This window comes from Anser anser (assembly GCF_964211835.1).
Source record: "Anser anser genome assembly, chromosome: 5".
NCBI classification, from domain to species: Eukaryota; Metazoa; Chordata; class Aves; order Anseriformes; family Anatidae; genus Anser; species Anser anser.
The window spans coordinates 40,260,401-40,273,382 of NC_139725.1; positions in this window are offsets into that span (position 1 = coordinate 40,260,401).

Consider the following 12,982-nt stretch of genomic DNA (forward strand, 5'->3'; position numbering starts at 1 on the left):
TCTTGCTGTACAAAGACCCACTAGATCCTGGTCTATGGAAAGAGACCCTCTGGTGGAGCAAGGCCCTGTCCCACAAGGGCTGAAGAGCTGGTGCCCAGGAGTTACCAATCACCGCGGGCTCTGACAGAACTTGGCTGTGAATTATCACGGTTTTACACAAGCTGTGAGCACAAAAGAAAAACGTTGGCCTTATCTGCTAAATAATAAACTGAATTATTGTAGAGACGTGCTGGGCTTGGGTTCCGTACTACTCCATGGCATTGGCTGCTTCTAAAATAGTAAGTGGATGACTGAGATGTAGGAGTCAGCAAGGGATGCTTAGAGCTTTCCCTTTGCTAGGGTGAGTTGCACGAGAGGAGTGAGTTTGTTCTTTTGTACTGATGTAGGATCCTTGGGATATTTGGGGAAATAGCACAGGAAAGAGGGCCAGGGAAGGAAAGGCAAGAATTAAATGGTGTCCGAAGAGGATACAAAATAGGAAGGGAAGGCACAAAGGGATCAGTAAGCACCAAGGTGTGTGCTGATAGTAATAAGCTGCGTGTGCTTTGGGTGAGTGGGGTCACCTTACCAATCTCAGCTGAGACCCTGGAAGAAGAACTGCAGGAGTTAAGTAGAGAACAGGAGACGGGGAGAGAAGAAATAGGGAAGCAACTGGACTACTGCATGGCAGTGCTGGAGGATCAAAGGATGTAGGGTAGCAGTGTGTAATCACAACCAAACAGCTCTCATCAGGCAGATCTCTTGCTTTCACCCTGCTTTTGTTTTGAATCTCATTTATTTCCCCCTTCCTTACCTCTTCTCCTTGAGTCCTTAAAAGCTGTTTACAGGAGTGGACATTTCCTGAATACAAAGTGCTAGAGCTGCCCATCGCTTCTCTTGGGTGCTCCCCTTTCCTTGTGTGATTTCTTCAATGGCAGCCAGCCCTTATCACTTAGATATGCTGCTATAGCTGCATAAGCTGCAGTCCTCGGCGCTCCAGTTGGAAGCAGCAGCCCACCTCTTGCCGCTGCTGGGGCTGCAACTTCAGGGCACAGGCTCCTCGGCTGAGGGCTGGAGCTTTGTCTCTTAAAGATCCTTGGTCTAAGTCCTTTGCCAGAGCCCCTTTCCTCCTGAACACTGAGCAGAAGCAACTTGTCTTCAGATGGGTCTCATCATACCGAAACGGAGGCATCCTATTCAGTCTTTCTGTGCTCTGCGCACCCAGGATGGGTTGAGCTGCCCCCCCTGGCATTACTAGAGATTGGTGATGAAGATGAAGGGGATGAACCTTGGAGGAATCTGTTTCTCTCCTTTGAACACAGAAGAGACTTGCGTTAAGTGGATTTTTTCCTTTCTTCCTCTCCTATTTATGTGTTGAATGAATATTTTCTATTCAGCTAGTCAATGAGCTGTGCCTACCACTGTGCAAGCAATGTTGGAGCTTGCTTTAATTCTTCTTTCAGAAAATTCTGCTTATCCTGCCTATATATAAGACATACAGCTTACTTAGGAGACCTCTGCTTGCATGCAGTGACTGTGGTGTGTTTTGGAATAGCCAGTCTTTCGCTTGGTTCGTTTGTCCCTGCTAGTGTATTCCTTAACACAAGAGGCTTACACTGCTCAGTTGGCAACTAGCTCTGCTTCTGTCTATCTCCAGCTTGACACGTCTGCACTTCATGTCATTTTCAGTGCCAGCTACAGTGATTCACAGCCTTCCCTTGCAGAAGTGAAGTTTCTTAGCCAATTATAAAAGAGTAGAAGACATCTCTTGCCAGTCACGTTATCTGTCCAGGAGCGATAGGAAATAATTTGATAGGCAGAGGTGATTCACCCTTAAAACAGTTTGCGACACTTGCAAGGGAGTGTTTCCTGTGAAAATATGCATCTTTAGGACATGGCAGAGAGAAGGGCTCCGCATTTTGTGTCTCTCTTCCCAAGAACAGCCCTAGACATGGCAGTGCAAGCTCCTGGTGTTCCTGCTCTTCCTGGTGGTGAGCGCAGGGCTGGTGGTTATGTGGTAGGGACAACCCTCTTTTACCAGGCATTGCTTTGCAGAGCCAGAAAATTCAAAAGATCTGACAAATTGACTGAGCACTTTTCTGGTGTCTCCAAGGTATTTCAGTGTTGGGGAGGTGGAGGAAGATGAGGACAGGTTATGATGAGGGAAGGTTATTGCAAAGGCATAATTGGTCTTCTCTAAAACTGTGGTAGCTCCACCTATCTCAAACAGGCAGATCAGCAGCATTTTTCCAGCTGTTGGAAGCTGTTAAATTGATGGACTGCAGATATTTGGACTCACTGCTGTGGAGGAGACCATCCTCTAAAAACAAGCTTGCCTTCCAAGGCCCTACCCAGCCCCTGAGCATGTTTGGAAAGGCACCAGGACGTTGCTGACTTGTGGAATTTCTACTTCCCATGATGATTTTTGCCTCGGAAAGGGGAGCTGAGGTTAAGCCGAGCTGGAGAGGTTTTTCTTTGTGTGGAGCTTGGAGGGGAGAAGAGGGAGGCCGCCGTTGCAGTCTCCAGGAGGCCAGGGGCAGGAGGACTATTTCTATGAGCAGCGCAGACATTTCCTAGAGTGGGATCTCCTGAGTACCTGCTGGCCGAAGCATTCCAGGCATTCCTGCACTGTGTTGCTAAGCTCACACAGCCCCAGATACAGCTTGGGCTACAGCAGCCTGGCCTTGGCCAGTGGCTCTCATTCAGCCACGTGTGTGTTGTTAACGCTGGCCGGTTCTCAGGTCCATTACTCTAATTAGCAAATTTGCTACCTGGACTAGCGCCACAAGCTGTGAATTTGCAGGTGCAGCTAACTGCAGGAGGATTTGGAGGTGGTTTTTGGTTTGTTCCCGTCATGAACAGACCTGCCAGAAGCAGGTGAGAGGATTTGCAGTGGGATAGTCACTGCAGTGTTTTCGTCTCAGGTTTCCTGGGTGCCTTGTGCGTGCTCCAAAATCTGCAGTTCCCCATACCACTCCCATAGCTGCTGTGTCGAGCTGTGTTTACTCCTACTGTAAGGGGCAGAGATTCACACCATCTCAGGGCCAACAAGCTTGTAAATCATCTACTTAACAGTCCCGGGGAAGATAACATATTAAATACTAAAGGCACTAAGAAACCCTTCCCCCCTCGCTCACCCTCCCCAGCGAGTGCTGAATCTTGTCCAAAGCTGCACAAACAGGATTCTGAGATAAAGACCTTGGGTAAGAATTACTAAAACAAACAGAGCGTGGAGTGGTTTCTTAAGGGACTGGCCTTCTCAAGGCCAGAGGGTGGGTGTGGGAGAACACACCTTACTGAAAGAAAAGCTAAGCACATGAAAAAATACAGCCTGGAACAAACAAAGCCCTGCCCAGGAGTCTGTAATATTTTAATTAAATTGGTGTAGCATGGGAGGATAATCATAAGAGTGCTGTGTGCTCTGTGGAAAGTGTATTGACCAGGACTGCAGTAACTCGTAGCACAAAAACTTTCCAGATGCGCAGGGATCCTGCTCTGCTTCACGTGATGCAGTTGAGTTATTGCACTGCACTGTAGCAGTACAGTCCCTGGGGACACATTAGTTCAGTCACCTTGTGGTGTCTGCCTATCAATGACTGGCTTGATGTCAGGTTTTGTTGTCGTTGTTGTTTTGGTTTGCCCTTTTTTTTTTAAACTATATTTGTTTTTCACGACCCACATTAGAACATTAGAACATTATCTGCTGTTGACGTGGCTACATCCTGATTTAAAGAAAGTCTCTGATTTTGATAGCCCCTACTCAGTACCTGGGGGAGATCTTTGTAGGTGGGCACACATTGGACTCTGTGACTGTAGTTTTAGATCCACCTCAAAACCTCTTCCTTTTGCATTTTTTCCCCTAGAAGAGTATGTGGTCTGTAGCATCAGTCAGTGCTTGGGGGTGATGGCTACACACCCTTGACTTAAGGCTTGTTTAACTTTCCTGTGCCGCTGTGGAGCTATTGTTAGTCTGCAGATAAGGTAAGTGTTATCATTTTAACACAGTTGAAAAGAAAAGGATAGGAGAGAGCTATTAGATTCTCAACTGTGTTACTCTGCCTGCTGGCAGGGTTGTCCTTCACACTGATCCCTCAAACGTGGTAATAACAACAGGAAACCTTTGTTTTTACTGGTTAGCAGCCAACAGCAACAGCCAAGCTAGAACAGAAAGGATCACCTCTTCTACTGCTGCAGCACGCGTGCTGAATCTTCGTGCCGACGCACTGACACCTCTCCAGATCTTTCCTGAGTAGACGAGGGGACATAGAGACTTCCATCCTGCCCCAGACGACCTGGGCTACCTAAGCTTGGCCACCACCTCAGAACAAGCCTCTTGCCCTCTTCCCAGCAGGCTGACAGCCTCCTGCCCTCCTCGTGCAAACCCATAACACGTTCCTTCCCTCCTTTCTTGCTTTTGCTATTAAGGCACAGTAGGTTTTTTAGAGCTGCCTGGATCTGCCTCTGTCAGTTGCTCCCTTGTCTTCCTTCTTCCTCCGTGTGTTCATCAGTCTTGTGCCTTTTCAAGGGGATCCTTAGGTTACCCCTATCGCAGACAAGTTGCCAAGTTTCAAATCAAGGAAGGGAAAGGACTCATGGCTGACCAAAAAGCCCCTGTAAGGGCCAGAACTGGGAAAATGTGGGTAGTGATCATCATGTGGGAACTTTTCTGCAGTGCAGATGTTCTTCAAGGAAATAAGAGGCTGTCTCTCCCAAGATGTAGAGGACTATACTGAATTTAGGTGGATCTAATCTCATTCATTTATGGCATCATTTTTAGGAAAGAGACCTTGCTGCAAAGGCTGTGGGGCAAGAGCATGCCTGGCCCTCCTACTGGAAAAACGAACATGCTCCTGGCATGCTGAGGGTGCATGGCTCAGCTTCGTTTGTGGGGAAACAGTCAAGAGGTAAATATTGATTCAGGCAGAATTCAGAGTCACTTGGGATGGTATTCATCTTCATTTCAGGCATCTACAAAGTGGATGTGTACCCAAGCTGCCCCGTCTGGCTTCCTTTCATAGCCAAACAAAAGAAATTGGTGCTTGTCTGAAGAATTTTCAGGAAGATGTGAGCCTTGCCCTTGATGCCGTTGACCGTACACAGAGCCTGAGCCGCGCTGAGAGGCAGATGTCTGTGGTGAAATCCCACCCATGGCGTAATAAAGCCTCACACAAACCTGAGGAGGTCTTGGGGCCCGAGTTGTTTTTCACCGTGAGAGGAAGATAAGGGGCACAGGAAGACTGTAAATGAACAATCTACCAAGAACAAGAAAGTCCTGTTAAGGTTGTAACTCTACTGAGGTTACACGGAGATGGATGTTTTGAATGGGGAAAAACAGAGAGTGATCGCTGCAGAATTCAATATAGAGGAGAAAACACCCTAGGCAGCAAGTCCCCCATTTCAGGGCTAGCTTGCTGGACAGCAAGGCCTTAGGGTGCCGACAGAAAGCCCTCGTGGGGCTTCCCGGTAGGTGAAAAGGATGGCAATTGGATTTTCTAGGAAGGCAGGTGGTGTTTGAATAGCACTTCTATTTTTGTTTTTTTGAGATCACTCTGTTTGTTCTGAGGTCGTTCTAATTCAGGGCAGGGAGGGAGCAGGAGCCGTCCCTGTGACTCTGGCCGGGGTTTGAACTTTAACTGAGCAGCCCCTGGCTGTGGCCGGGAGCCATGCGGCCACGAGGAGCGCTTCCGAACGGCAGCGCTGGCAGCGTTGGCGGTGTCACCCAGGCCACGCAGACATCACGGTCATGCACGAGTGCCAGAATGGCCTGACCCAGCTGGGGCTGTCACCGCTGAACCTCTGCCTCTCACTTCCCGGGTGCACTGGGACCGCTGGGGCTGTGCCAGGGGCTGATAGCTGGCAGGCAGGTACGGGGACACTGGTGTCCCCTAAGGACAAATACACAAAGTCCCGAGCCAAATGGGCCAACAGCAGGAAGGAGAGTCCTGGCTCTGCTCGCCTGTTGACACGGTAAGCAGCTCGGTGTCAGGTCCTCGACCTCCTCAGGTGGAGGGGAATGTCACAAGACAAGCCAGTTCTCCGTTCTTGAACCACAGCCTCTTCAGCACGAGTCATAGCTTTGGCAGGCACGCGTGGAAGGAGGAAAGCTCTTACAAAGGCTTAAATGGGCCCGGGGAGATTTCTTGTCCACTAGCTGCTCGCTTGGCTTCAAAACCCCTTGCAAAACAATGTGTGGCAAAATCTATCATACAGGGCTAAGACAAATTAATTACCCGTGCTTGGAAGTGCTTATTCTCATTTGTGATCTCTTTCAGACAGTCCTCCGAAAACCTCAGGATAACACTGCTCTAACAGATGTTGTGCTTGGAGTCTGAATTCAGCTGGGTTTTTCTCTGTTACTGTGGAGGCCTGTAATTGCAAGTGTTTGATTGCATGACTGATGAGCTAGAACTATTTCTCTTAGCGGCGCCAATTGCTGAGATAAGAAATATATTTTGCTCCTTTTCCATCTCAAGCATGTCCAGAACACACAGGTGCTAACTCAGGTACATCCTTGCCCAGAAGCTCTCATCCTCAGAGAGAAAATCCTCTAAATATTTTAACTGTGGTGACAACAGTACAAAATTTCTCCCTTTCCCTGAACTCAGCACAAGAGAGGTGCTGAGACGGAATTACACAACAATTGACCAGCCCTTGCTGAAATACTTTCTCTGCTCCAGCATTGCCCCGAGAGCCGCAAAGTGTCTGAAGGGATCTTTTTTACTGTGCAGGGAAGGTGTGCAGCTGGTACAGAGCAGCAATGCTGGAATTTAGTTCCCGAACTGGTCAGTTCAGCATGTCTGATGTGGCTTTCATTCGTCTGGGTACTGCACAGCTCCAGTTCCCCGTGCCGCTGTTCGGTGCCACAGCGGGGCTCTTTCCATGAAGGGCAGCACAAGCTGTCCTGGGCAGCTGGGGTGCAGATCCCACAGGAATATACATGGAGAGGAACAACTTATCGTGGCCGATCTCGTCCTCCTGCCCAGATGTGGCAGCACATCTCTGTGTGCGTTATCTGATGAGCGCTGTGAGGGATGCCACGCTTTGGTGAGGTGCAAAGCGGAGATCCCTGAAAGTCGCTTGAGAGGTCAAAAACTTGTGGCTAGCAACCAGCTGGGAACCAAGAGGACTTTGTTTTAGTCACAGCAGCTAGACTGCAATAGCATAAAGCTCCTTAACTAGTTTGTCAAGCAGCGGACAAGAGAATTTCTTGCACAATTTAGAGTGGTACGCTAGCTAACTACAGACGTAAGGAAAGGATTTAACATTGCACAATGTGCTGGAGAATGATATAAGGGAGGATTTTGTCTTACAGCTATGGGCAATTAGAAAGAACGGAGGGATAACTGAATTCATTCTGTCCTTCATCCCACGGGGTACAGGGAGGTCGTGATGGTGTCAACCCCAGCAGATACTGCAGGCCAAAACTGCTCTGTTGTGCTTGTGTGGGATGTGCACGTGGCGAGCAGAGTCTGTGTGGAGACACTGTTTGAAGAACAGCAATTTTCTGCATGTGCTATGGCATTGTGAAAAGCATACCATAGTCAAATTTTTACTGGAGAATATTTTCTTGGGCTAATTACTCTGAATTTAGTGACTAGATGGTATTGGATAAGAATAACAACTAAGGGCCAGAAGGTTCCCTCCTTGAGGTATTTATTTCCTGAATTTTATGATTTACATAATGTCTCAGGTGGTATGATGACCTAAGCTTTGATTCCAACCATTCCTTTTACAAGTAGTTTTGTTAAGAAAACATTCTGAAAGCTAAGACAATGCATAGATGTATATTTCTTTTTCTGAATAATTTGCTTAGTGAATATAGCAATTACAGAGCTACTCTTACAAGCAAATATTCACATGAATTGGAAATTTAGAGCAGCTGGCTTGTATTATTCACAATCCACTTATTTGTACGGGTTGGAAGGGAGCATATGTGCTCTTGTCTCTAGGTTGCTGGCTTAGGACTTGCTGAGACGTAAGTGCCCAGGAGACTTTGGGAAACTCATTCTGGTTCAGATACGTAACTGTGAAATGCATCCAAAAGGAGATGTATTCCTCCTACTCAGAAGAACGATTGGGATTCAAGGCTAAGTGATAGAGATACCTGTATCGCAACAGAAGAGCAGATTGCCAGTGTGGCTGTGGCTCACGAAACCTTGTGTTAGTGTGAAAACAAATGGGATGGGGCACTTCTTTTCCATTGAGTCTTCCTCTGACTGACGAGGGACTCCTATTTTCCAAAGCGTGGAAGATATTTTTCCATTTTATCATCATATATTTCTTTCACCTCAAATTCCTTCCTCTGTATTTTTTGGGTAGCAGTTGTTACAACATCTGTATGATGGAAAAAAAAAATACAGGTTCCCGTCTCCCCCTGTTTTCAGTGCCCCCTAAAAATAACTTCTCTCACTCCCCTCCTCCCACAAGTTGCATCTATATGGAGTATAAATAACTAAATAACTTAGAGCTTATACAGGGTATGACATGTTTCATTTTAGAGCATCAAAACTAGATTCTGATATAGAGTGTTGATATCAAAAGTGAAGGGCAAGGCTCTGTTCCTCTGAACTCCAACTAAAGTGATGACTTTGATGCGGATCTCAAATGGAGGGAGCGGTTCTCTCTAAAGCAGTTCAGCCGGCACCTGTAACCTCTTAAACTGCAGTCATATCTCTCATGCGAACCAATATTTGCTTAAGAGTGGGGCATGATTTATATGGGAGTCCTGGTGTCGCAACAACTGCTCTGTTACTCAATAGGATTCCCAGATGACTGGTTAATACATAACAAGCCAGGTTTGTAAATTCAGTTGGTGCAAATTATCATCAGAGTGGAGAGGGGAAATTCCTGATATGACATTGTGTTCAATTCCTAAAACTCTCAAATGCCTGTAACGGAGTACCACATGCTCCAGTTAAACCAACAGTGGGTTTTGGTTTGTTTTCAGGGGGATCCTAATTAGGCTTAATTACTTGATGACAATTTTCTTGTTGTCACGTGTAATTGTGTTATTCCCCCGAGTCAAGATGGAAAAAAAGCAGGGTTATATTAGTTAATTACAAAATGCCACAGCCAAAACTCTGTAGTGTGTGATATGATTCCAGTAAAACAGAAGAGCGAGCTTAGAACTGAGGCAAAGTTGAGGTGTATCACAAAATCACTTTGGCTATGTATAAAGTTACCCTTAAAAAAAAGTGATTTTTTTTTATTAATAAATCAGCACAGGAAATTTAGGGGGATGTATTTCCCTTTCCAAATGGAAACGAGTTAACACTCTTCAGAGAAGCTAAGAAATCCTCAGTGTCTGTGTAAAACAGCCAAGACCTATTATTTTCTAGGTTTCAGTCTAGCGCACTTGAAGTCAGTCAGTCTCTCAGGAGGAACACAGGCAGCACTCTGAAATGTTTTAATGTCTTTGCTCTGCTGATACTCCTGTATTTACCCGTATTTCTTCAAACGTGTATGCTTGAAGTCCGGTGATCACTTCTATGGCAGGTGGCTCCCTGAGTAATCCTACTATTGCATATTTGGAAACGTTTTCTGACTTGATGACCTTTCTTTAACCTCGGGTTGCTAGTTGTTATCACTGGAAAGGAATAAATGCATCTGAGCGACATGGATTGCTAAAGCTAGATCCTGTACCTTGCCTCTGGTGGAGCCCCATCTGCAGACTTGGCTCCCAGAAGATTCAGAAACTTCACTCTGCTACCTCCTTGCCCCAGCTGTACGCATGATGAATGGCAGAGGTTTGACAGCCCACGAGGAGACAGTCAGCCAGAAACCATTCTTTGGCTTAAACGATAAACTATGCAAGGATGCCATAACAGCTATGTCATTATAGTTACTTAAATATAAACAGCGCCCAAGTCAAAACCGTAGCGCCCGGCGTCCATATCTGGAATCCACCTGTTTTAAAACCTAATACAGGAAAAAACTGCAGCATGCTTGAATAACCAGCAGTACTGGAGTTACAAGTTCCATCACAAATCAGTTATTTCAACTTGGTATTAGTCCATTGCTATGCATACTTAGCATAGCACTTTGTTGCATAATGAGCGAAAGGGAGGAAAAAATGACCACTTAGAAGTCCAAGCCATTTTAAGATTAGTCTGTGACCTACCTCATTGTCTGGGTAAAAGATAGGTTTTGAAATTTTTTAGAAATGCACGCACATTTTTAGTTTACTGCTGGCTGTTGTTCATGAGTACAGCACTGTACTGATGTGAGTGTGCTCTGGGATCTTTTTATTGCATGGTACTTAAATATAGATCATTCAATATCGTGTTAATGACAGCAACATGAACATGAACCTGAACATGATCAGGAACTCCTTTAATTGGCATTGCACCTACTCTGTCCATGGAAGTGTCCGGTGAAGGCTCTTGGGTTCCTTACGGCCATCTAGGCTCAGAGCATCTAACCGTTTTTTTCTCCCCGGTCACATCACATCGGCCTCACGCGAGGCCACTTGTGCCAGGGGAACATGCCCCAGTGAGTGCAGTCGCACGCTTGGGATGGCTGGAGGTGGCACTGGCACGTTCTTAGAGCAGGTTTCTTTGGCTCCCGGCCATGGGATTTGTAATGCATTATAAATCATTAGTCTGTTAGTCCAAGGTCTGACTAGAGCAGGCATATTGGGAAAACAATTCTGTGCTGTTTAGAACCTTTTGAGTGTTTTCAGTGATTAGTACAGTCATTTTTAACCACAGGAAGAGTTGCAAAAAGGCGCTGTTGCAGAACAGAGACTGCATCCAGTTTCCGTTTCGGCAGTGGGGCTGACATCCATCCCAGTGAGACCATGAAGGATGCGCAAGTGATCCCACCAGGCAAGAAGGGAAGAAAAGAGGCTGTTCCTCTGCAGGCTGGGTGGTTACAGGGCACGGCAGCAGCGTCACCGCCAGCAGGGCGTGGGGATGCGCAGGATGGTGCCCCCGTGCCTCCAGCGCTCTGCGGGCCTCTCCTCCGGCCCCCAGAACCTGGCCTGATAAACCCAGAGAGGATGAAGAAGGAGGAGGGAGCCAGTTCAACGCAGGTAGGGACCCAGTTACTATAGCAACTGTTTTCTTCTTTGAGCATAGGCTGGGAGGATTCCCCTGCGAGGGGATTTCTGCGCAGTCCCCAGGCCAGGAGGGGAGGCTGCTCCATGCATCTCCTTTGGCAAAGGCTGCACTCTTCAACTCGCTGGGGTTTGGGGGGAGGCTGAGGTAGGTTTGTAGAAGTTTGACACTCGTCCAAAAGTAAAACAGATGTTGAAGTGCCTGGATTCATGGGAGAGATTACTAAACTGGGCCTGTTAGAAGCGAAACTCGGCTGATGGTGCATTGTTCTGCGGGCTGAAGCTGTTACTGCACGCCGTGCCCTGCACAAGCAGGAGTTTCAAAGCTGGGGTTTTTAACAGAAGAGAACATTTAGCTAATTCCTACTGGATTTTTGAAACCTTTGAGGTCCTGAGTTCCTCAGCTGGGTTATTCAATGAGATAAAGTTGGTACAAATTAAGTAACTTATAATAAAAGTGTGCTCAGTCTGACACCAGGAAAAGTCATTCTCTGGAACCTGAGCCAGGTAATGTTATCTCAGCATGCTGCTTGGAGTACCTGGCACCGTACAAGCTCTAGGTCTCTGTAGTTATCTTAGACCAACATAGCAAATGAATGAGCATATTATCTTTCTGGTAGGGCTGCTTTCTGCTGTAACACTTCCCTTACAGTCGTGGGAGGCATACGTACCAAGCCAGTTCCTAGGATAAACCCCATCTTTGGCCCGTACATGCTCTAGCAGTTACACTTCAAGTCCTATGTTGCAACTTGGTTTTGGCTTGCATTTTGTGCTGGAAGCTAAGCAAACACAGAAGGAAAATAAAACAACCCGTCTTTATGGATCATCTCAAATTTAGTCCCAAAATTCTCTCTAAGGGTCAAAGCATAGATGTTGTTGCAAATTCCCCTGATAAGGAATGAGCAAAGAGGGCTTTGGATGGAATACTCTGTTCTGCCTGGGTTGTTCATTGTCTATTTTTCCATGTAGTATTGTTGCTGGACCTAGAGGGATGTTTTCTGTCCTCCATGACCCCAGTACCTTTCCTATCACCGAGGAAGATGAAGCCAGGACAGCAGTGCAGCCTCTTTCTTGCAGCTGCATCTTGCCTAGGTGGCTAATGCAACTTCAAACCCTCCTAATCCCTGGCTTTCAGAGTAGCACTTTTTGACTATTGATGCAAGGAATAAGAAACATCACCCTTAATATCTGTTTAAAATTCAGCAAGGCTCTTACTAGACATAGAACCAAGGAGCTGAAAAATGAAAGCATAGAATCACAGAATATCCCGAGTTGGAAGGGACCCACAAGGATCATCGAGTCCAACTCCCGGCTCCACACAGGACCACACAAAAATCAAACCATATGTCTGAGAGCGTTGTCCAAACACTTCTTGAACTCCGTCAGGCTCGGTGCCATGACCACTTCGCTGGGGAGCCTGTTCCAGTGCCAACCACCCTCTCAGTCAAGAACATTTTCCGAAAACCGAGCCCGAACCTCCCCTGTTGCAGCTTCATGCCACTGAAGCAGGCTCTCTGCTCCAAGTGCAATTTGAACACAGAATTAGGCCACGGCAAAATGCTCACCTCCTAAGGAGGTGAGCTGCCAGGCAGAGGGATGCAGGGACAGCCTTGAACTCTCACCCACACTCGCAACGACTGCACAGCTCCCGTGCCAAAGTCTCCGGCCTCAGCCTAGTTTCAGAAATGGGACTCACAATCTCAGTAGCAACCTGCTCCTGGTACGTGAAGAATGTTTATTGACAACTGCTAAGACGTCTGCGAGCTTTTCAGCTGATATAAGTATCCGCATCCTTCTGCACAAGTGTCATTCTCTGTGTCATGTGGCAGTTCTGGGCTTAGCTGGCATTTGATCTTGCCAGTAAAATCTGCTGCTTCTCTGTATAATAATGAGAAAGACTTGTGAAAGAAAATAGAGCAGCAATGAGTCAGAATTCTAGACTTAGCT